A 27,083-nucleotide genomic window follows, 5' to 3' on the forward strand; every position below is an offset into this window, starting at 1 on the left:
CCATTCGCAGTAAAAGTGAAATTAATAAGCCCCAGGCTGAAGGAAGCGCCTCTGCACCTCACTACCAATTTCTGTCAACACAGGGACAGGAGAGGTGTCAGTGAATAAATGGGAAACAAAGTAACTTGCATTACTTACTGAAAAAGTAACTATTTTAACAACAATATTTTGTTGTAAATTTAATGCATTACTTATAAGTTATTTAAAAAAGTAATCTGATTATGTAATTTGTTTTATCCCCAACACAACCTGTCATTAAATAAAATCACTAAATGTCACAAAACAAATACTAATTTGTCGATTTACAGTATATGTCAGTACGCGGTCCTCAGCTAGAAAAGCTACAATGTGGAATAGACTTATGCAATTCAAAATGCTGGCCAAATGAAACTCTAAATTTTCTCTAAACTTTGGTAAACCACCAGAGAGCAAGAATCATTTGAAAGCTTACCGGAAGCAAAGCCCACAAACATTGTTTATCACCTCTATCCCCAGAGGAGCTGGGTATTCATAACTGCATTCAATGCTGGTCACATCTTTACCATTTTGAACAATTCAATTCTCATTATAAGCAATAAAAGACAAAAACAGGAGACATGCTTTTGAAAGAAATGGAGAAAGAAAGAGAGCGCTCTGTGATATATTGGGCTGCAGAGCCACTTAGCAGACAAAGAGGGAATAGCAGAGGCTGAATGAGAAGAAAGATGCAGGTGATCAGCAAATCATCATTTTGGGACCTCAGCGGTTCTCTTAGAGGTGATTTCACTGTTTATACCCGTCATCAACCTCTCTGTTGCTCTTTTTATGAATATTTTATGTTACACTACTTTGATTTTCATCAAAACATAACAGAAACACACCAAACCATTTGTACCAAAAATGTGCATAAAGAATTCATTATAACCCACCCTCACTCCCCAACTTTTAGAAATTTCTACATTAATTCCCCCACTTTTCTAATCGGTCCTACAGTGGTGCCTTGAGATGAATCACCAAATCCTTATTCCAGCAAGCATCACTATAATTATGGCTCTTATTATTATCATTCTGCACAGACCCTAGGAGCAGTTTTGTGTTACAGACATGGATGATACCTAAAATCATGCACCCTTTTGAGCAGAGGTGTGTTATTACTTTGTGAAGTGAACAGATTTATGGTAAAAATATCCAGTAGACTTACACTGAAAAGAGGCCACTCACATATTTAGAAATCATTAGAAATCAGGACAACAGACCAGGGGTCTTCAACAAGTGGTCCGTGCAGGGTCTTTGCAGTATCTCTCCCTCTCCTTTTTCATTTATTTTAAACTAATTTTGGAAAAAAAAAAATATATATATGTGTGTGTGTGTGTGTGTGTGTGTGTGTGTGTGTGTGTGTGTGTGTGTGTGTGTGTGTGTGTGTGTGTGTGTGTGTGTGTGTGTGTGTGTGTGTGTGTGTGTTAAACAAAACACAATGATAAATTCAAATTATTTTTCATATAATGATTCATATAATATTAATTTAATCCAAACTACATCCAAATTTTATTGTTGTCCCTCATGCATTAAAATCTTTGAAGTAAAATTACAAGTACAAGTATATGATTCCGTGCATAAATAATGATTATTTTAATGGCTTTTCAGTGGAAAAACCATAAATGCTACTGTTCGAAAGTTTTAATATAATAAAATAAAAGCATCAGTTGTGTTGCTCAATAGTTTTTGTAGAAACAGTTTTTAACATGAGCAGCATACCATACCATGAGCAGCATACCATTCTTGAGCAGCATACCATATATAATATATAGAATACTATATATCCAAATAGAAAACAGTTCATTTAAAAGGTAATATTATTTCACAGGATTACTGTTTTATACTGTATTTTTGATCAAATAAATGCAGCCTTAGCAAGTATTATAGAGACTTCTTTCAAACTCCAAATCTTTTGAATGCAAATGTACATATATTGAACATATTATACAGTATGGTTATATAAATGGTTATGAAAGATGTCTTGATTAATGACTCATTGAGCCTGACACCAATTCCATTATAATCATTTTAGCGATCAAGACCCAACCACAGTACTGCATGTACTGATCTTAGTTAAGACTCCCCTCCAGGCCCCTTAACTGTGTTTCTGACCTGGTTTGCTTTCAAATCATGTGCTGACTCAACCAGATGAGTCAGACTGTGCAACAGCAGGGTGTATTTATTTGTGACTGCTGCTGCGCTGCAGGGGCGATGCAGAGTGGTTGAGAATGTGGGCGTTTTTTGTGCGTATTTGTTTATTATTCGTAATCACTCTGTCACACCGAGTCGTTCACAGGTATCGTCCTCCCCGTGGGCCTGTACTGCTGGTCAGGAGAGGACGTGACCCCGACAGCACTCTCCAAATTAGGAATCAATAGGATCACATTAACGATCAGCCAGACAACAGAAAATGAAGTCTTGCCGTGGAGATTCGTTTTACTGCCTACATGATCAATCGCAAGAGAAAAGAGATTACAGTTAAAGGAATAGTTCTCACAGAAAAAAAAGAAAAAGAAAAAAAACAGTAATTCACTCAACCTCATGTAATTCCAAATCCATGTGACACTTTCTTTTGTCATAATTTTACATTTTGATCACTTTAAAAGACTATTAGCATAGACTGCACAGTACTCAACAAAACTTGGAGACGGATCTGCGGTAAGCCATGAGAGCAATCTCTACTGAGGACTCTGAAAGCCATTAACTGCTGACTTTCCATCCAGAGAGGAAGTTAAGATGGTGCTTCAAATAAAATATACATCTCATTCTTCAGCAACTAGTTAAGTAAATTTATACAGAGGCCTGAAGGCTGCTGCAATTTGTAATGTGAAGTCTATTTAAGGCTGAAATGCATGGTCTCGCTGCGGACAGCATTAACAGATTCCCAGGCCATTTGAACAGCAGCTGATGTGTATGTATAGGTGGGACTCAAGCAGATAACTCACGTTTACTGTCCAGCCCACACTATTACAGAACCGCGCAGGGAACGCACCCGAGGATGAGAACGAATGTTGAATCAATATATAGGAGAATAATATGTCTAAGGGAGGAGATGAGTACAGAATGGCATTTCATTACAGATCGATGCGAGAGTGCTATTCATTGGCTTGATGCTATAGAAAATCCCACAGGGTCCAGAGATCCAGACCTGCTCCATTCCGCCACACTGAATGCAGAATGCAGTGATGTTATGGACAGGCTTCTGTGGGAATGGGTGTGTGCTGAATAAGTATCACAAAGCGATTTGCCCTTAAAAAAAATAGCCATAATAACTATGATTTTTGTGAAAATGTTACTACTGTACAAGTTATAACTTTACTGTTTTCTAAATTAAACTTCTGGAACTTGGTGTTAGCAACACAGTCATTAAAAATAATAATAATAAAAAGAAGAAAGAAAATGATTCCTAAATCTTCAGAAAATTCTTATGTATTCTTTTTAATATAAAAATATAACTACTTGCTGTTTGGGAAGCAATGTTGTTTTGAAATAACACAAAAATATCAAGCAGCACACCACTGATAATAATAAGAAATGTTTTTTGAGCACCAAATCAGCGTAATAGAATGATTTCTGAAAATGTATCATTTGTATAAATAAAAAAAGTAATAAAAAAGTCATAAAAAAGTAATACAAATAATTAGTTTCTCTAGCCACACCCAGGCCTGATTACTGCCACACCAGTTCGCAATCAAGAAATCTCTTAAATAGGACCTGACAAAGTGAAGTAGACCAAAAGATCCTCAAAAGCTAGACATCATGCCGAGATCCAAAGAAATTCAGAAACAAATGAGAAAGAAAGTAATTGAGATCTATAATTCTGGAAAAGACTATAAAGCCATTTCTAAAGCTTTGTGACTCCAGCGAACCACAGTGAGAGCCATTATTAACAAATGGCAAAAACATGGAACAGTGGAGAACCGTCCCAGGAGTGGCCATCTGACCAAAATTACCCCAAGAGCACAGCGACAACTCATCTAAGAGGTCACAAAAGACCCCACAACAACATCCAAAGAGTTGCAGGCCTCACTTGCCTCAGTTAAGGTCAGTGTTCATTACTCCACCATAAGAAAGAGACTGGGCAAAAATGGTCTGCATGACAGAGTTCCAAGACGAAAACCGCTGCTGAGCAAAAAGAGCATAAAGGCTCGTCTTAGTTTTGCCAGAAAACATCTTGATGATCCCCAAGACTTTTGGGGCTGACGAGACAAAAGTTGAACTTTTTGGAAGGTGTGTGTCCTATTACATCTGGCGTAAAAGTAACTCCGCATTTCAGAAAAAGCACGTCATACCAACAGTAAAATATGGTGGTGGTAGTGTGATGGTCTGGGGCTGTTTTGCTGCTTCAGGACCTGGAAGACTTGCTGTGATAAATGGAACCATGAATTCTGATGTTTACCAATAAATCCTGAAGGAGAATGTCCGGCCATCTGTTCGTGACCTCAAACTGAAACGAACTTGGGTTCTGCAGCAGGACAATGATCCAAAACACACCAGCAAGTCCACCTCCGAATGGCTGAGGAAAAACAAAATGAAGATTTTGGAGTGGCCTAGTCAAAGTCCTGACCTGAATCCTGTTGAGATGCTGTAGCATGACCTTAAAAAGGCAGTTCATGTTCGAAAACCCTCCAGTGTGGCTGAATTCCAACAATTCTGCACTGATGAGTGGACAAAAATTCCTCAACAGCGCTGGAACAGACTCATTGCAAGTTATCGCAAACGCTTGATTGTAGTTGTTGCTGCTAAGGGTGGCACAACCAGTTATTAGGTTTAGGGGGCAAACACTTTTTCACAAAGGGCCATGTAGTTTTGGATTTTGTTTTCCCTTAATAATAAAAACCTTCATTTAAAAACTGCATGTTGTGTTCACTTGTGTTATCTTTGACTTATATTTAAATTTGTTTGATGATCTGAAACATTAAAGTGTGACAAACATGCCAAAAAATATGAAATCAGGAAGGGGGCCAACAATTTTTCACACCACTGTGTATATATATAATAACAATGGCAATAATATATTTTGCCAAAGCCCTGGTTTGCATGGTAAATTTACTGAATAATAGAAACAAATCTCCAGTCGATTTTTGTAAACCATGATAAAACAGCAGAATGTGATAAAATGCATGTTCTTGTATTTTTTGCAATGTAAAACTGAAGAAAACCGCAAACTCACCATGATACTACCAGGTTGTGGGTGGTTGCCAGGGTTTTACTGTTGCTAAGGTGTTCAGAGTGGTTTTTGCTTGCCTTAACTCTTAACTCCAACTAGCCTTAACAGCTAGTTGGCTGTTTTGTTTGGTCTCCCAAGTCATTGGCCCAGATTTAGAGGGGTTTTGTGTGCTTTTCAACTGGTTAGGCTAGGAGACAGCTTAAAATGGTTATAAAGCTAGCAGAGATAAGGCTCATTTTAGGTGGCTATGGAGTCTGGTGCCTTTGACTGACACATTCAAATCATAAGTTTCTTGGTTGGTGTGTGTTCTCCTCAGCTTTCCTCCGCTGTTTCAGAGGCACTTTCCTTCTCGCCTCACTTTAATTACACACTCAGGCCATCTTGCCACCTCAGCCCCTGCCAAGCCTCACCTTGTCCATCCTCTTTTTTTCTCCCCCATCACCCTCCAGGCGATCGAACAGTCCACAGTTATGAAGCTTCCTCCTTTACCAGTCTCTCTCATCGCCTTGGCCTGGTACAATGAAAGCAACAGATAAGAGTTTTCATTATCTGGCCCCTCTCTTGGGACTCTCCCCACTCTATCTCTCCCTCTCTTTCTCTCTCTATCAGACTCAAAGGGTTTTTTAAATAGGGAGACAGTCCGGTTGATGGCCGTGGCACCTTTTTGTCTTTTGTTTTGATTTCCCACTCCCTTCATCTCATTTTTTCCCCAAACAATCACAGCGAGAGGGCATGGGAGACCTCTACACTCTATTGGATGTTCTCCCTCGTTCTCTTTCTAATTTTCATCCTGCTTTTCCCTTCCATTTTCAACAAAGTAGTGAAAATGCGAGGGCGATAACTGTGTACAAAATGGACAACTCCCCTGTTTCAGCTCCTTTGAAATTCACTCCATTGTCTGCGCTGTGGAGTGATAAAGCCAAAGCAAAGGCAGCCTCTCTTATCTCGCTCTCTCAGTGAAAGGGACTGTCCTCCATCGCCACGGTTTTTGCGCGTGTTTGTTGTACGTGCCACGCTATGTGAGGATAATAGCCTCAGACAATGTCTTTCTATTCAAAAGACTGTTCGGACCAGACTTCACATCTCACGCTTTGAAACGGCCTATCCTCTCTCTAAGAGCAAACAGGCAATCAATCGCGGCCAACCTTATTGCATGCATTTTGTGTCTAATCAAGTTATTAGAATAATAATGGGAGGCTTGTTTCAGAGAAGTTTATTGAATTCGATAACGACAGCAGGCGAGTTGGCTCAGGACAGTGAAGGCAGCATCTGCTGTCAGTTTAGTTGGCCTTTGTGTCATGGATGTGACAAAAATAGAGCCTTCTGCCATGAAATTCTCCTCGAAAATTTGCATTATTGGGAAAAAAATGTCAAGAAGATTGTGCAATAGCGCGCAAGTCAGTGACCACCCACTTTTAGCAGTATTTTTCACATTCATTTTCTCCATAGAATATCAGAAATTTGTTCATGAAGCACTGTGAATGATGTAATTGAAGTAGAAATGATGGTACTACATCTAACAACTGACTTAAAAATCATGGAAATTAAATATAAAATGCAATATACTTTAAATACAAACTGTGTATCTTCCGCCCCATTAGCAGAATAAATTAGAGCGTTTGAAACATGTTTGAAAACAATCATGATTTTAATCATATGTAGCTTGCTAGTGGGACAGAAATGATAAAAACAAATAAATTAATTAAATATTTAAATAATATACAAATAAATTACAATAAACAAAATATATATTTAACAAAATATTGAAAACAAACATTTTAATCATTTGTATTTTGATAGTGGGACAGAAATTACATACAGCACTTCACCTTAAAGTTTTTTTGTTTGTTTGTTTGTTTGTTTTTTAAATAAACCATTTTTGTAAAATAAATAAATACAAATTTTCATAATTTATAGCATTTCACCTTTGTTTTTTGTTTTTGTTTTTTTTAAATAATTTTTTTTTAAATAAATAAATACAAATTTTAATAATTTATAGTTTGCTACTGGGACAGAAATTACATACAGTACCTCATGTAAGTTTATTGCTAAGCATGTACCAAAATAAATAAATAAATACAATCTTTAATACTGTATATAAATGGATTATTATAAATAAAGATTTTTTTTTAAATAATATATATTTAAATTAAAATATTTACAGTTTTTTTTTATTTAGGGAAATTGAATAGATTATGTGATTCATAATGCTTTATGGATCTTTCTTCAGGAAAGTGTAGTTCTGCTTTATGTTTTCTAACACGTTCTGTGGAGAAAATCAATGAGCACAACCCTACCGCAGAGGTCTATTGCATGATACTCACTAGATAGTTATTTCAGCCATCAGTTTGACACAGATAAAAAAGAAAATAATAATAAAATAAATGGCTTGATTATGACTGGAATATCTAAAGTTCCAAGAAATTCCATTTTAGTATCTGAGGCTCTTTGTTTATTCTGGTACACTGGGTTTAATGGAATACCCAGTGATCCCTGAAAGAATGTTCTAGAATTCAACCGAAGCACAACAGCAAACAGTGAAAGATAACAACATATGTGAACTTCAAATGAGCTGAGCTCCACTAGAGACGGTCACGTGTGCAACCTTCTGTCATTAATTTCATGTTTGAAAACGTCTCGATGTCTCATCATTACATCCGGAGATGTGGAGGAGTGTCAGATTTTGTCATTTATTAGCATCTGAGCTGATTCCATCAGACAAATATTATATTATGGAATCAGCTCTAACTTATTAGACCTTCAATCGTTTCCAGAAAGCTGAGAACATGAGGTGATTAAGAACAATTACCGAATACAGCACCGATCATGCAAACAAGAAGGTATGGCCCTGAGGAGACATACTGTAGTATGTGTGTGTTTGTGTGTGTGCGCATGTGGCACACAGTCTGTTGCACTAATGAATCTCTGTCCTGATAGTTCTGGAGATGCAAGGTGACAGATCATAAATAATCATTTATGCCGTTGTGTCTCTGTACTGCATAGCAGGCCACCAAGCACTGACAAACAGCAACCAGCCACAGCTGTCCCGCTAATGCCACCACACTAGAGAGATGAGGGGGAAAAGACTCTCTATGCATTCATTCAAATACAGTATTTTCTAAACAGTAAAACTTTACACACTTGAATATTTTGGTTTATTTTCGACTCTCGGATTTTTTAGGAATTTTACCTTGTGATGACGTATTTCGAGAGTTATTAACGTGAATTTACCAAAGTATTTTCTTTTTTATTATTATTTAATGTACATATATAACACTATTGTGTTATATTAAACTGTAAAAAAAAATCTAAGTTGTAAACAGATTATAAAATAGTACATTTTACTAGAAAATACCTTTTCAGTAATTCTCGAAAATGTGATTTTTAATGTACGCTGGCGCTCATATAGAAATTCTATGATTGTTTGATTTTATTTTAATGTTTTTTATTTTATTTTTATTTTATTTTTTGCTATTAGACTCAATGGGGAGGCAAAGCTTATATCTGTTGTAGTTTCTATTCACCATTATAGAGATTCACCAAACTAATATTGAGAGACTTCAGCTTCTGCAAGCCCTAAAAATGTGAAAATGGTTCACAGTTTGACCAAGAAAAATTACTATTATTCTTCTGTGGAAGACAAAAGGAGATGTTTGCCAGGCTGTTCACACTGTTCTTTTCCATACAATTCATATAGATGGAGACAAATGGCTGTCAAGCTCCAAAAAGAACAAAAAAGTAACAAAGTGTACACTATATTGCAAGTCTTCTGAAGTTATATGATCACTCTATGTGAGAAAATTACAGATTTTTTATTTTATTTTATTTTTTTGCTGAAAAATGTCTTCCACCACACTTATATGTATTCACAGTTGCTGCGTCATAATGTCATTTTTTTTTTTAAATTTAACAATTTATAATTTTGTAATATTTAAAGAAAAAATATTTAACTTTTGCTCTTTTTTAATTTTAATTTATACTTTTGACTTGGAATTGTATAAAAATATTAGACAAAAGCATCTTTCATGAATGAAAAATGATTGACAGACTGGTTTTTACTTGGCGCATTGAAGGTTAGTCTATCACACTGATCTCACACTAATACAGTATGTACATTATTTTAGTGTTATGGTCAAAGTAATTATGAATTTATATCTCAAATTTATGTTTTTTGTCTCTCATAGCGTGCTACATTATTTTCATTTTAAACTTTATCCTACAATTACCTTTTTTTATATATATCACTCTGGGCATAGATGGGCTTCCATATGAAATAGTGTGCATATTTTACACACTTGCACTTGCACACTGAGCTTCCTTTATAAGTGTACTCACCATAACACATCTGAAGCATATACTCACTGAGGGATGAGTTGAAATAAGTGTCGGTGGTAATTGACAGCAAGACTTGGATGCCGTCCAGAGACATGAAGTTTAAAAGAGCCCAACATATTCCTTTAATTTGAGGCGAGAGGACAAAAACTGTGAGAGATTGTCAATACACAGCACAGCAGGAGAGCGAAATCTTCAAAGATACACTCTTCAAAACGCAAAATATTTCTACAGATCGAAACAGTATCAGGCCAAGCAGAACACCTTAGAGAGAGCGAAAAAAAATTGTTATAAAAAACAAAGCAGATGAGGATGGAAAAAAAGACACTGGCACCATAAAAGGCAGCTAGAAAAGAGGCGTAATGAGAGGTAAAAGAAAATCAAAGGCCTCTGTATTGTAATGTAGGTTATTTACACTATAATCAATAGTTGACATCCCATTAACGTTTAATGTGGACCTCCAGTAGATGGCAGAAATTGGAGATAGCACAGAGGATTCCCCGGCGCTCGGTCATTAAGCAGAGAGATGTGCTTCTCGCTACCATGATTATTAATTAAAAAAGGAAATAGATTTAAATGCTGGTTTCTAACCGGGAGCTTATAAAAGTGCAGTGTTGATTTCTCAGAGGAGGCAAAGGAGACAGTATCCCAAAAAAATTATGAAGAGAAATTAATTAACAGCTCAAATTGAAACTTGATATGTATTACATATACATTAATAGTGTGCACAGTGTGTATCACTGTACAATCAGTGGATACAATGAAAAACAGGCTAAAAGTGCCTCCATGTCACTCTGATTGAACAAAAACCCTGTCAGTGTCAATACTGACTATGTTTTATGTTTACAACTGGTTCATAAATCTGCCATAATGGGTCAAACTTGTTGAAATGAGCAGATTAAGTAAACAAATCAATTACTTGGAAGAAATCACTCATGTCCAAATCTAAATTAACAAGTAAATGTAAACTGCGAGAGAGTGGATTTTTAACAGACTATCAGGTCAGTAAACAGAAAAACATTATAGTGTTGTGATCAAGTGTTTAAAGCAACAAAATAAGAAGAAAAATAATAATATTAATCAGAATTCATTAGAATATTTAAATAAAATTAAATCATATTCAACATTTTATAATACAATTTCTTGCATTTGGAGGCAAAGGTCAATATCAATATCAATCTTTACAGCTAACCTTTTGAGAAAAATGCTTCATTATAGTAATTCACAGCTAGCCGTTATCCAAATAATTTGCATGGTTTTATATATTGCCAATTCAATGACATAACATGTGATTTATATTTTTAGACCTGGAAAATTTGCTTTGGCATGAAATTAATTTTACCTGCCATGTAGAAAATTGACTCTGAAATGCAAAAACAGTTTTTGCATTTAAAAAATGCTTATCCCTTTACTCAATCACAGGCAACTGTAAATGATGGAAATATATGGTGACATGACAAAAAATTCTGCACAGTCTGCTCGTTTTAGGGGGTGACACATCTTACCCCTCTCCCCCTTACCATTTTATTTTCTCTTCTATCTTGGGAACATATCTCAAGCTGAGGCGCCGCAGTATGTGGGTATGATTTATTTGGAAACTGGATCACTCTACAAAGAGACTTTAAATGAGAGGAGTCACACTATATGAAAGAGAATTGTAAAATTAAATGCAGTCAGGATTCATGAATATATTATGATGAGAGTCACAGAGCCTGTATTTGGGAAGCCAAGTTTTTGCAACAGATCTCCTATCTCCCTTCTCGTCTCCATTCTCCTTCATTTGTTTTGAAAACTAAGCACCATCATTCTCCTGCATTAATAAATTTCCATTGTTCGCTCTCAATTTTTACTTCCTCTCCATCTAAGTGAAGTGAATAAGGGTGGGGGGGGGGTTCAGAGCAGAGAAAATGTTCTTCTTTAATTTATAGCTTCCGCCACAGTGGTAGAACACGCCTGACTACAGCGCTCACTGGCGTTTATGATGTATAAAATTAAATTACACAGGAACACCAGCACGCACAAAGTCCAACACACCTTCTTTCTGTCTTCACTTCGCTACCTTTTAAAAGGTGTCTTATTATTGCAGTGGATTATCAAAGTCTTCACTCCACTACTCTCTCTCTCACACACACATACACACACACACACACATTCACTAACCATGCATTTTCACACAAAAATCATGATTCATCACCAAGTCTTACTTATTTCAACCAAACTGATGTATTGAAGCTTGTAGATTAATGGCAACATTTTCATTTTGGGGTGGAGTAACCCTTTAAAGTGTACATATTAGTATTTTTTTTTACTTGAGCGCCTTTAGAACATTTTTAGAATGCTGTGTCGTGGACCGTTGCACACAATGTGTTTATCAATTACACTGTGCTATATTTTCCACAGTTTCTCTACGTAAACCATGTCTCGCATTTTACAATGCAAAAATGCATTCTGTGTGTGAATGATCCTTCATGTGCGAGATGCTAAAAAAGTGTGAGTGAAACAAATCTGTCTAGTGCATTTACATTGAAAAACAATGGAAAAGTAGCACAGTGTAATTAAAAAACGCGCTCTGTATAAACAGCCCCTTATAAGGTGTAACTCTGCTTATCATACTAAGGATAGATTTCCAGAGAGTGACAAATGGAAAGCATTATGGTTAAAGATGGTTAAAAGATTAAATGACACATGGCCTACAGGACAACTGCAAAACACCAAAACCTCCTGCCACACAGCATGCAGTTTTCAATAAGCTTTCAGGGTTTTTGCTCACTACTATATAAATGAGACCTTCTGGCAGGGCGAAATCTCAAACCACAATCTAATAAAAAAGAACCATGATGGATCGTAAATATTTTTGATTGGGTGACTTCAGGACAGGGAAGTCCCACAGGTCTCTGAGACTCAACGTCAAGTAATATGGCAAAACATCAGTTCTGTTGTTCAGTTGATGGGAACGCCAACGTTTGCACACATCAAGCCTGAGCTGTGATTATAAAAAGGCTGAAAAGCAAGATCCCAACTTCTGTATTATGCATTAAACATGAAAAAAAAAAATGACTTAGTGCACCTTTGACATAAACAATCATTTGCATTCCTTGCATGGTCAAATTAAATTATCATCAGCGCTCAGCACGTATAAAATATCAGCTATGAGCAAATCAAAGGTTCATTTAATTCCTGTTGTATCAATAAAGTGATCTTTGTTATAATGCTGTTGTTATTCATTTAAAAGGAATTAAATGTGTAAGCGCAGTGGTTGTCAAACGTTCATGCAAAATACGACCTCTGCTCAATTAAAACATCCACTACCCTGACATAACAATGATTCTTTTAATTGTATTCATTTGCTTACAGTACTTAAAGGGATAGTCCAGCCAAAACACCAAACAGTTTTGGTTCCCATTGACTTCAACTGTATGGACAAATAATACAATGGAAGTCAATGGAAAACTATTTGATTACCAGTCATACAGTTTTAGAACAACATAGGGTGAGTATATGACAGAATTGTCATTTTTAGGCGAACAATCACTTTAAGAACTGTGAACATACAGTACACATCATAGCATTCATTGAATAATATTCATTTTCCTGTAGTTAATAATAATAATGTGGCTGTCTGACTAACCCTTTTCAGCATCTGGTTTGGCGCATATTAGAGATATAAAACTATATTACACTGTAAATAAAACATTACAAAATAGTCACAAATAACACAAAAATAAAAGAAGCATTTCATTTTCAATATAGTTTTATATTATATATAAAAGAATTTCAAGGGGTTCAGGCCCTATTTTGAACCCGTTTTGTGAAAAGCTATAGTTTTGTTCTGTTCTTTGTTGCGATTGAGAAAAGCCATCAAAAACAGCAAATTTACTTTTAAATTAAATCTAGATAGGACCTTTAAAAGTGCAGGTGTTCTATTTTGAGAAACAAAACAAACCAGAAAACATAAGTTAAATAAAACAAACTTTAAATAAACCAAATAAAATAAAATGGAATTATTAAATTAAATTAAATTAAATTAAATTAAATTAAATTAAATTAAATTAAATTAAATTAAATTAAATTAAATTAAATTAAATTCTTCTACAAGGCAAAGGCAGCGTAAATGCAATGCTGCGCCAGGTGAGCTAACGAGCAAGCCTACAGAAAAGTCATACATATGGAGTGGATTATGTAATGCTAAAAAATAATAATAATAAAAATACAATAAAATATATAAAATAAAATGATGGTCATTTCCAGGTGCACATTTCTTAAAAACAGAAAATATTCATTGTAGTTATTTTTATATACTGGCGTCGCTATAAATAAACAAACTAAGCATTCATATTAAAGTGGCAACTGTGGACCACTGATGATTTACATGATGTGTCGTGCTCATGACACTTAGCGTGGGTGGATTGTAAAGGTGGCTTTGGGCCATAATGACTAAGGTGTGAAGTAGACAGCCCATGTCATGCACGGCTGCTGTAAAGGCAAGGGATAAGCTCTCATCTGGCAAAACCCTGTCTGATTAACACCCTGTCTTATCCCGTCACCCTCCCCACCCCTCCTCCATCTCTCCTCATCTCGCTTACCGCAGGCCACTTCCCTGCCACTCTTTCAAAAATCTGCTGAGTAATTCTCCCTCCCTCCAGTGCCCAGTTGGAGAGTAAAACAGAGAGATTGTGAAAGAGACAGAGAGACAGTGAGTGAGACCAAAAGAGAGATAGAGAAAACGGATAAGGAGCAGACGACGCCGACGTTACCCTTCTCACAGGATTTGCCCGTAAATGAACTCATTTTTCATCCTGCCTCTGCCGTTAATGACTGGCACTTTCCTCACGCAGAGCATGGGCCTCTGAAGAGCAGCCCAAGTGACAGAGCTCCATTCATCTTCACATGACGGGAGCACAGGGCCACAGGACACAACGCCACGCCGCACCATGAGGCCAGAAGCACGCTCATATGCGTCTGGACATGGACCCAGCGAGGGACCGCAGGGACAGTTGGACAGGAGAGACGTGGACGGACTGGCAGGGATGCTATCGCTGAGTGCAGCTGCACCAAAACAAGAGGAAGTCTGTCCAGGAGGCTGCCACTTCCTGTTCTCAGCAAGAAGAATCAGTTGTTTATACTCTTATAAAGCAGAAATTATAATAAAAATAAAAAATAAAAAAAAAGGAAATTGCAAAAATTGGGATCATTTAGTGATGTTGACTAGCTTTCGATTTACTTTAAATATTTTTAATTGGTCTCAAGACAAGACATTACAAGTGAATAGCGTAAAAAATGTAAAGTAATAGATCCAAAATGTTAGGTTTAAATATGCAAATAAGTCATTATCTATTATCTAGCATTAAATCAATAAAAGTTTAATTAAGCTTTAATTTTTTTTAAGAATCATTAGATGACATTAAAAGAGACTATTTAAGGATCACAGTGCAGATTATTGTAATTTAAAATCTTTACCAATCTTTGCCATTGTCCTTCTAAACCAGGTTGTACCAATTTGTCAGCAAATGTTGTTAATTATTTTAAAAACTATACATTCATAAAAATGATTAAAAAAAAAATCTAAAAGTTATCTGAAACATTAAAGTAACATTATAAAAACATTTAATATGTTTTTGTTCTTTTTTGCATTTACTTGCATTTAATATGTGCTCTTTATACAGTATATAAAATCAAAATTGTAAATTTAATTAAATGGACAGCGAAATGGAACGCCTTGTCTTTGACCCATAAACAATCATTTCTAAACATTTTCAGAACAGAAATCTGAACACTGGATAAAGTATTTTTTCATTCTGTTAATATATTAGAGTCATAAGTTTTTACAGAGGGGATTTTGGATATCACTCCATAAATCAAAAAATGCCATGTGCACCTGCATAATATAAAGCATATGAGAAAAATTATTAAACATGCAATAATAGTCATTCAAAGCTGATGACAGCAAAACACATTCTTGTTCAAAATATTGTAAATAATTATTTTTATATCATGTTTTTAGAGTTTGTATTATGTTCACTGGCACATATGGACCCTCTCAGAATAAATGTTTAATCTATCTAACATTTGAATTATGCATCATTTGAATATCTAATAAATGCTAATGACAAGGTCAACCATTGATCTTATTTTAAACCATCCTTGGCTTACAAGTGCAGGCCGAGAGTTTCAAAGACGTCAGTCAGTGTGGGAGGGGTACTTGTATTAAGTATGCAAGTGTGCGAGGGAGACAAACATCTCCCACTGTCAAACACAAACTTAATTGTGCCGCCTGTAGGTCCTCAGTATTGTATTACCTTTTGGGCGGGTGATGAATCACTGCCATAAAAACAATGTTATTATGGAATGATAATAGCACAGGTCAGGGTTGAGGAACGACAAGAAAAACAGCATGCAATTTTTTTTTTACTTTAGGAGCTGCACTCATTATATCTAAGAACACTTCTTGTTTTTTTCTTACCATCAAGCTTTGATGCTGCTCCAGTCTTTCTCCGCATGTTGACGCAGAGCATTTGCCATCCTGTTCCTTACAGGATGCTTGTAACCACAGATGACAACAAGAGCTTGCTGTGCATTTGTAAATTATAGAGCTCTGCAAATGCATATAACAGAGGCCAAAGCAATGCTGTACATAATGAAACGATGCGGAAATGATTCTCTTTTATCTGTTGCTTGCCATTTGTGTTTATATGCTTTAGAAAAGCTTTCTAACCAAAGAAACATGTAAGACTGTATCTTTAGCAGTTTCTTATAATTATTTGCCCAGCTTTTAGGACCATTTCACCATTGCTCATATGTTGCTCTTTCATAATTCTGGAGCCTCTGAAGAGAAGTCTCTCTGAAATAATAAGTAAATTAAATAAATAAGTAAAGTCTAAACCTAAAATACAAATATTTAAAAGCATAATAAATAAATAAATAAATAAACAAACCTAATATACAAATTTAAATAAAAAGTAATAATAATAATAATTGTTTTTATTATTATTATTATTATTATTATTATTATTATTACTAATATTATTTTAAACTATTATGATGTACATTCAAAATATAGTACTATAGAATTAATGTGTATAGCATACTCTTATATAGTCTTGTATAGTCTTGGAAGAACTTGAAATATGTGCTTGTATATTGTTATATCCACCTAATCTTACTGCTATCAAAGAAAACATTTGAGATACTGAAGAACACTCCTGACATTTCTTTTGGATATGGTTATTTTTAAAAAACAGTCTACAAAAGTGTATTTTAGAGTAAAACTTCTTTATATCCTTTCAATGTGCTAAATCTGGTGGGTAAATCAACATCATCCCTGCATGAATGTGACAACATGAGAGATGAAAGATCGAGAGGAAGAAAGCAAACAGGAGAGGTTGGGATCTACACGACTTTCTGTGGCAGATGGTAGCATCCCAGACTGACACTCAGTGGTGAGGTTACACCTGGAGGAGAGTGACTGGCCATAACTGCACCTGTGACCATCAGGAACGGCCGCTGTCATGCCAGCCATGCTGGCACCGGGGCCCGCTAGGGCCATGCCAACCTGGAGCAGGTATGTGCCAGAGCACATGGCAAACAAATCAACACTGAAATTATGTTTGAAATACATTAACAGCTGTGATAGGGGATATAACACACACACACACACACTGAGAGCTGAGGTGTAAAACCATTCAGACAGGGTACACATTACTGATATTTGCTCTTTGAGCACATGTGTGCAATTATGATTGAAGTGGAAAACGTGTTTCACAATGGATTTTGAGTACTGGTCACCGTGACTCACAGCTGTTCAACGATCAGTCACATCATGCCAAAGAGGCTCTTGAATCATTGCAATCATGATATCTATTAACTGAATACAAAACACTCCAGCTATTAGATGAGATAATATTTTTAGCTGAAATGTGTTGAAACAGTTTGGAAGAGTGAAAATTCTTAATTTTGCTCAAAATTGACAGTTATAAACTTGCAATTGTGGGTGAACATCTTGCAATTCTGAGCTTTTTCTCATAATTGAGAATTTATCATCTTGCAATTCTGAGTTTATATCTCAATTCAGAATTTTTCAGAAAAAACTGTATGCGAAATAAGAAATATGAGACACAAACCCAGCTATGTGTGTTGAGACTATAGAGCATTAAAACTTTTAGTAACTTTTGAACCACGTCACACTGATAAACCATTTAGGCTATCTTACAGTTTAAATAACATTTTGGAGAAAATATTTAATATAACTGCTTATGTATGCCTTATTTATGGCCTCCATTATATGTAAATTACTGTAAACATTACTAAACATTCATTCATCATTAAAAAAAAGCAAAGAAATCTGTTCACGCCACATGCATTTTGCAGACAATAGAGCTATCTTTCCATTATTACAGTGGTTTTCCTGAACTTTGCCCTTTAGGCCTTATCTACACACACAAAAAACAAGTTTTCCATTGCTTGTATTTCCTGTGTGATTTGGAGTGGCTGATCTGTTTAGATGGCTGTATCTACACAGAGGACATGCTGCTATATCCACCGGCTGACAAAGGCGTCCCTCTCAGAACAAAGGACCACATTAATGTAGACAGAAATTGCCATTTGATTTCTTTCAGGTCTCTTTCTCCTCTCGCAGTGGGTCAGATAGGTCCCTGAATAAAAACAGACAAAGGCAGCTTTTCCTCTATTTTGAAAAGGAAGGGACTGGAGAGAAAGGTTACAGGCAATGATAACATGTTTAATAAGACAAGGCCACAGCGGCAAGCTCTGTTATCTCACAAAAGACAGCAGAGAGAGGCAGAGGGAGAGAGCGAGCGAGCGAGTGCAGAGCCGTATGGTGTGCGTTAACCCCTCCCCACCCCTGCTCCGGTGGCCCAGCCTGTGGTCCACTCCAGAGCCCGGTCAGTCAGAAGCCATTACACCCACTATTAACTCCTGCTCAGCATCATTAAGCATGCAAATTGAAGGGGGAAGACGGCTCGGAAAACTTTTAACTGCCCCCTTCCCCCTCCCCATCCCCATCCCGCCGCCAGACCTTCTCACGTCGTCTGGCGCTCCGCAGAGCCGAGGATCTTATCGAGAGCTGCCCAGATCACTGTCAGTCCAATGATATCCTTAATTTAACTCCATTCCTTCTCTCCTTCTGCTCCACCCGTGCACGAGCTGCTCTTCTATGAGATCTGACCTTCTGCGATGAACACAAATCAAAGCATTGACTGCAGAAAAAGTGAAGCATCTGAACATTACAGCATTTTGAGAACAAATATATTGATTGCTTACACACTTGGGTCTCTTTTTTAGGGTTGGCATTCACTTTAAAGAATCTAAATTTATCCTTTGAAAAGGTTCTGCTTGTGTCCGCCTATACAGAAGACTGGTGAATTATGAAATATGAAATATATTTTGTATTTTGTTTTTTAAAGTGATATATTCATTGAGTTCATGTAATAAAATGGTTTGGATAATATATGCTGAGTTTTTTTTTAACTTGAATTTTATTATATATATTATTTTTATTATTTTATTATAGCTGTCACAGTAAACATTTTAATAAGGCAGAAAAACAATAACGTGATGGCTCAAAAAATACAGGTCAAAGGAAAATGCCAACATGAGAACCTATTTATGCTACACACCTCAATAAATACAGAGCATACGTCATCATCCGTCAAGAAATAAGGACTTCATCAACGATTTGAGTGCATATTGTGAAAGTATGGTAATCTGGAAGCAGTTTATGAGCAGGGGAAACAACCTTGTTGACATTCTTTCCATTTAGCTTCATAGATGAAGAGGAACGATTCATTTCATGGGAAACATCGCCCTCCGTTGGTGGCTGTTGGAAAGGTTACATATATTGTTTGTTTGAAATGACAACAATGACAAAGATTATGCTGAATTCTAATGATGGTTATTTAAAAATGCATTTTTCTCATTAATGGACAATAATAGGCATAAACAGAGGTGAACTTTAGTGTTGTGCCAACTTGAGATTTCATCTTTGATGAATTTGTTTTGTTCTAATCTCATGTTAAAATCATTTCCAATCTTGTTTTCACTATTCACGTTATGAGTGAGCTTAATTATTTATGGCTCCATTAAGGCAAATGACCTTTTAATATTTCTGTGCATGTTTAATTTTAACGATAAGCAAGACAAACTGAGTTGATTGGAATTGCAGACGAAAGATAAACAGCTTTCAAGGCAACAACGCAGATAAGTAGCATTTAATTTACTTCACTGACAGGTAGAACTTCCTGAGAGAAACTCTTTGAGTAGATAGAAGACAATTGATGTCGGTGGCCCCGCCTTTTACTGATTCGTAAAAATACTTTAATTAAATGGTTTAAATAGCATCCAATTCATCTTAAAGTAATTTCACTCACTAATTAGTTATTAATTATCTGCTTAAACTATCCCAGACTTTCTCTAACCCCATCTTCAACCTTTATTTTGGACTAGCTCACCAAAAAAAAAACTAAATTCTGTCATTTACTCACCCTCATGTTGTCCCAAATCTGTGACTTTCTTTCTACTGTTGAACACAAAAGGAGATGTTAGACCGAATTTTCTTCTGCCAAACTCTAAAAAAAACACTAGAAAAGTGGTCAACTTATGCACTATTTATAGTCTTCTGAAGCCATACAATAGCTTTATATCAGCGCCTGGTCCTTGCATGTGTCATACAGTAAAATGCAATATTTTTCAATGCAAATGTTACTCGAGTTTTGCAGTCGACTAAAATTTAGCTCTCTCCCTCACACAAAAGACTTAGAATATAGAATATGTTAAATATGACATCTCAATAAAAACACACAACACTTGTGCTTTTAGCTTCATTGACAAACAAGTGTAACTTTGACAAGACCATCTGTCTCTGCTTAAAAAGGGTACTGTTGTTCTTTGTTATTTCATTGCTTGTTTACTGCAACAAATCAGAATGATAAGACTAAGCAAATCTACAAAAGTGTTTTGGCACTTCTTAAGTCATGCCACTTACAACAAGTGTCACATTTGCAACAATGAGGGCCAGCCAGATTATTTGGCTCATTGGTTCATTTTACAGGGGTGAAATTAAAGGCCTGGCGCAGGTCCTTTCATTCTCTGGTAATTTGGTTGTGGGTCAAAAGAAGCCTAAATTATATTTTGGCAATATGAGGGTTATTGTGCATTACATGGACAGGTTTCAATATCAAATTAATCAGAGATGGAACTGAAAAAAATTAATTACCAAATGCATGTTTACTTGAAAACAACACGATTTATGTTTAGAAACCCACCATGTTTGCTACTGAAGAAAAGAGTTTAATAAAGCGGCACAAAAAAGCACAGGTATAACTGAATTGATCCATGATTCTTCTACCAGTCCTTCGATTTCAACTTCATATTTTAATTTTATTCTCACTTTTAAGTTTCATTTTGGTGTGACAGCTAAAACTTGCTTGTGTTAATTGACGGTGTGTTGGAGCCCAGGCGAGGGCCAGGGGCCAAGAGCAGGACAGGTGGAGGCCAAATCATGCAGAAAATGAGGCCTTTGGTGGAATGGAGGAAGAGAACAAGGAGGAATAGAGGAGTAGACAGATGAGGGGGCGACGCACCTGGTATCGGACCTTACTGGAACAAAACACGGCTTCAAATCCTCTCAGTTCGGAGTTGAACCCAGCCCACCAGCATCCAGAAGTCCTCTTCCATCCATCCTCCGGCCAGGCCGTCTAACAGAGGCTGATTCAGCTCATTGCCCCCCAAAACTGCACAAAAGAATAAGAAGGCATTTATAATTCTAGACAACCAAAAAAAATAAAAAAATCACTTCCGAACTTTCATCATCTGAATACATAGACACATTTACAGGCATCGTTTTTATGTCACGTGCTTCCGCACCGTCGTCTCTCTGCAGCATTCAGTGTGATGGGTATGAGGGCAGGGTACTTCATTGTATTAGCTCGAGAAGAAAAAGAACAAATACATAACAATCATCTGAATACATAGACACATTTACAGTACTACTAATGTTTTCACCTAGAGTTGTAACACAACTTCTAAAGTAACACTTACCATTACATGACTTTCTCCATTTGTTTCAACTGCACCAACAAAGACTGAACAATATGAGATGAGATGTTTAATTTCAAAGTGTATAATTATACACAAATGTACAAATTTCACAATTTCATAATTATTAAATTTTAATTTAAGAAATGAGGTGGACTTGGGAGAAAGGGCTAAAATAATATATATATATATATATATATTGAAATCTCCTTGTGAAAATTGCTAGATTTAGTATACACACACAAATATATACACACATAAATACACAAACACAAACACATCATTTATTTTTATTTCCATGAACAATTTATCATCATCATTATCATCATTTTTTTACTATTATTATTACTATTATTTATAATCATCATCATTATCATCATTTTTTTACTATTATTATTACTATTATTTATAATAGTAAACTATACTAATAATAACAATTAACAACAATCATTAACAACAACTATTAACTATTATTATTACTATTATTTATAATAGTAAACTATACTACTTAACACTCATATCTAAACAACTCAGATCCATTTTTTTAAGACAGGGACCATGTGAATGGAAAAAGTCCTTGGCACTTTGTTCCTCTGTTAATTTTTGGGTCCATCAAAAAAAGGTTTGAGTTGTTCTCATTTAATGAGAATTCAGGTGAAGAAAAAAAAAAACACTAAGAATTTGCATCCATCAGTATATTTGCAACCATCCGCTACTGTTATTTACATCGTTCCCACCAAGTCTATAGCATATTCAAAATGACCTTGGCCATCTTCAATCCTGTCACACTCTGCATTTTCTCAGCAGCTTGTTTAGAGTGTTGTACATGACATTATATTAATCAGAAAGCTAAAAATCACACCAGCTATTGGGTTCTATTACATTAGCTGAGACTGCACATTTCCAATATGTGCAGAAATATTCTCTGAGATGGCATATGCATTAAGAGAACGTCCTTATTGGTGCAGAGATGGAAGCTGACAGCGGTAAATTGGTAATCAGCTTCCTGGATATTGAAAAATTGCTCATTTATCAGGTGGAAATGGTGGAAATCTTTTCACTGCATGTTGTTAGTGTCCCAAGAGTGGGTATGCGATGCTCATGAGGGGATATTGTATTATCCTGATAAGGTCTTTCTTCACACGCTTTTGATTTTTACAATGAATATGAAAGTATTGATTTTTACAATACATAATATGATGAAAAGAGATCTTTATCAGTACAACAATCCCAAACATAAACACACAAGTAGTTTTGTAGTTAATGTATGTAATCTATGAAATAAAACCACACATACCTTGGGCTGCCAAGATGAGGGATTAAGAAAAAAAATGAAAGCTATGAAACACTTGGGGGAAAAAAAGAAAAGACTGGAGTTATAAAGGACAACAGAAAGGAAATCAACTTCCTCAGCTGTGGCCATATGTTACCAAGGTGATGTTCCATGAAATCGATCCCAGTCTTAATATCTGCCAGCACTTGGGCTTCCAGAGTCTTAGCTGGCTCTTTGCATGCTGATCTGGGCATGGCTGAAAAAGTGTGAGTAGGCGTTACAAGCTACTGAGAAAAGAAAATATGCATCTGTTTTTTCCTCCTTATTTTAAGTTGTGTTAGATGTACTGATATCTCAACTTGAACTGTATTCCGAAGATCCTTTTTATATGAATTTGGAAAAACAATTCCTCCGATGGTTTTGTAGCAAGGATCATCTGTCACGCTTTATATATCATTGCGTGTACACATAGAGATAGTCAGAGTCATTTCCTGCCTCAGTGCTCCAAAAAAAAAAAAAAAAAAAAAAGCAACAACAAAAAGCACCCTAGCCAAGTTAAAAAAAATGTTTGTATGTTTGTTTGTTTGTATTTATTTATTTATTTTGTATAACTTGAATATTAGCACATCTATCATAACAACTGCAAAATTTACCAGAAAAAAAGAAAGCATTAATTTTGGGACCCTATTTATTATGTGTACAGAAACTATGAGGTGTAGTAATGCTTTTTCTCCAGTGAATGCACTGATTCTTGTTAAAAGAAACCAATTATATATATTTGATGGATCCAAAATGAACCAAGAAACAAAGAGCAGTTCTTTTTGCAATCAAACGGTCCCTGCCCTTAAAAATGGATATGAATTTTGACAGAGTTGTTTAGTTATAGGTGTTAAATTGTAGTGTTTCTTAAGTGACCATAAAAAAATAATTTGATAAGAAAAAAGGAATTACTTAACACTTTTCATTGATTGATTGATTGATTGATTGATTTACATGTATTTATTTACTGACACTTTAATTATCATTATTATTATTGCTGCTGCTGTTGTTTTTCTTGTTCTTGTTAATAATAATAATAATAATAATAATGTGGTCAGAAATCTTAAAATAAATGTATTATTATTATTGTTATCATCATCATCATCATCATACTTAATCATGAATTGCTCAGTCAGTATTACACAAGTGAGAAAATAAATAAACAAACAAATAAATAAATTGTTGTCCAGAATACTTAAATATAAATTAATGAATAAAATAATAATAATAATTAAGTTCTCAGTCAATATTACGTGAGAAAATAAATTAATAAATTAATTGTTGTTATTAACAATATTAATAAAAATAATAATAGCGTTAAAAAGTCAAGATTACTTAAAATAAACACATGCATTATTATAAAATAATGATGATGATGATGATGACTGTTAATTATAAAATGCTCAGTCAATAATAGGTAAATGAGAAAATAAATAAACAAATAACCAAATAAATAAATTGTTGTTATTATTAATAATAATAATAGTGTTCAAAAGTCAAGATTACATATAAATAAATTAATGTATTATTATAATAACTAATATCAATTTTATTAAAACCTTTTAGTTTCTGTGTATAAGTTTTTAAAATACCTGCCATTACTTATAAATAGAAAATGCAGGACGTCTTGTTGCATGTCATCATAACATCTGCATGGTAACTTAGAACAGTCAAAAAGATTAGAAATTTTGCAAATGTAAGAATCAAGTGAACTTTGAGTGTTCTGCATTCACAATGTAATTCAACACAACCCCCGCACTTTCTCTCGGAATAATCAAAACGGTCAGTTGGATTACACACCCCCAGGAAGTTACAGCCTCATTCCTTTATATTGCACCACACTCAGAGTTTATCAAATTCAGCAGCTTTCCGACGGTATATCCTCATCACAATGCTAATACAAGGAGCTTTTCGACGCAAGTCTGTAGGAGGCATGAGAGACGCTGTCGGAGAGAGCCAGGGCCTGGAGACATGCAGCCAGACAGAACAGGAAACAGCAGGTGAAAAAAGGCCTTTTGTCTCTGTCCCGCTATTAATCTGAAGACTATAGAGAAATCCCAAAGGGATTAAATGTGTTACTCCTAAAGCTTTTTTGCTCTTGCCTGTCTGACTGCAAATTAAAAGATGGGGAGGGGGAATAGTGAAGAGGGAGGGACTGTTAATTGCTCGGCAATCAATAATTCTATAATTACTTTGTGACAAATGGCCGGCCTGCAGTGCTGGAACTGGTGAGGAAAGGGAGGGGTCAGGTGTCGGTGGGGACGTGTAGAGGTGGTTGGGTACAACCAGGAACGGAAATATTTGCTTTTGTGCCTGCAGGCGTCGTCACTCTGGGTACTGTGACGTGGAATTTGTGTCAGGTTTAAACAAGAAGGGAAGGTCTCCAGGGAGCTTCTGTCTGGGGCTTCAGTGAGAGTGAAAAGGGAGAGAACTGCAGCAGGCCTGCATCCCTGATGAAATCACAGGGTGAAATTCATTCACAATGAGATCCGAGGCGGATTTAAAAGGAATAGTTTACGGTATCATCATTTACTCACCCGCATAACACTCCAAACCTGTATGAATTTTTTCAAAGCACTTTACTGCTCTTCTCCATGCAATTAGTCTCCACTGGAACTGAGGCTCCCAAACTTCAAAGACGATGCAGAAGCACTATAGAGAAGGATCATAAAACTGGTCCACATGAAAAACCCTGTATTTTCCTATAGGTGCTCTGAAGTCAAATGATAGCTTTGCCCGAAAAATTTAAAAATTAAACAACAGCAGGGAGTTCATGAGATTCGGATAAAAATGATGAAGAAAGTGCATTAAAATAAAAATTTAAAAAACACTTGAATGTACATGATTTCATGAAAATATTATTTGATTATATTATTTGATTATTTGATAAAAATAATTGAGATACTATTATAGATTCTTTTGTGTGTGTGTGTGTGTGTGTGTGTGTGTGTGTGTAAAAATGTGTGTGTGTGTGTGTGTGTGTGTTCTGCAATAGTTCATATTTAAAAATTTTCCATTTCCTTTTTGTTTTTTAAAATACGACTACATAGGTTTTATTAATTTTTATTTCAGTTTTAGTCATTTTAGTTATTAAGTTAAAATTCAAATGAGAAACAAAAAGTTAGCATATATTAGTTTAATGTTTTTAAATAATTTTAATATTAGTTTTTTTTTCAGTTTCAGTCTATTGTATAGTAATCCTGATACACTTATTTACATGTATTTGTATTTATATTTTATATAAATTCATATTTCTATCATCTTATTTTACCAAAAGATAACGACTAGAACTTTCAAATGCATATATCATCTAATATCATTCCTTTTGTGAACTTTTAGAAGTAATACAGCATTTACTGTAGATTTCCTCAAAGCTAGTTATTGGTTTAAAATGTATTGGTAATTGTACATGTAATTCTACCAATGGGAAATGCAAAACATTTTTTAGAATCTTGAAGTTGGTTCTTTATAAACTACTAGTAGAATTTAATATTTAAATTTAGATTTAAGATTTAAATGTATTGTTTTTATTTACTTAACATTAAAAGTATATTAAAACTGATAAAAAAATATATGTATTATAGCTACATCCAGGGCTTATATTTCTGAGACAAATCACCTTCAGTGTCTTTGACACCAAATCCATTTTATTGCTTGTCACTATTAACCTTGAAGCAATTAGATTTATTTACTTTCCCTTCAAACCGGACACCGACCTTTGCCCATTGTTACCAAACCCCTGTGTGGATTTTTATGTCTGCCTTTTTCCTTTCAGGGTTGCATTTGCATTATAATAGCATAAAAACTGAATATTTTCAATATAAACCATTTAACTTAATACAAACCCTTTCAATGAACTGATTTGCATTCCTTCAGCTGACTCTTATGCATCTCTTATGTTTCTCAGCAGGTGAAAGAGCTTTTGTGTGCCTAAAATCATCTCAATTTCAGAGTAGCTGGTGGACAATTCTTTTGAAAGAGCATAAAAACAAGGAAAGACATCAAATGTACGATGCCAGTGTGGGCCAATTGATCCTGGGCTTCTGTTCAGAGGCCCCCCGCCCTCACTGAGCTGCTGTATTTAGTGCTACTGCCGAGTCTGTGTGTTTGCGCTTGAGTATCACAGGAAACTAATGAAGTGCGGTGGGAGGCAGCCACACACACTGTGGCATGATAAAGCCAGGCATGGACCACCGATCTCCTGAC

At 35.4% G+C, this 27,083-nt stretch overlaps 1 long non-coding RNA gene across 1 annotated transcript; it reads right to left on the reverse strand.

Annotated features, from left to right (window-relative positions):
- Window positions 1-17,780: 17,780 nt before the first annotated feature.
- On the reverse strand, window positions 17,781-21,721 carry LOC109096982. Its single transcript, XR_006162909.1, has 5 exons — window positions 21,569-21,721; window positions 21,112-21,261; window positions 20,014-20,048; window positions 19,150-19,349; window positions 17,781-18,701 (listed from the first exon to the last, which is right to left on the reverse strand). It is a non-coding gene; the product is annotated as an uncharacterized LOC109096982 (long non-coding RNA).
- Between the last annotated feature and the right edge of the window lie 5,362 nt (window positions 21,722-27,083).

This window comes from Cyprinus carpio, chromosome A21, assembly GCF_018340385.1.
Source record: "Cyprinus carpio isolate SPL01 chromosome A21, ASM1834038v1, whole genome shotgun sequence".
Classification (NCBI taxonomy): domain Eukaryota; kingdom Metazoa; phylum Chordata; class Actinopteri; order Cypriniformes; family Cyprinidae; genus Cyprinus; species Cyprinus carpio.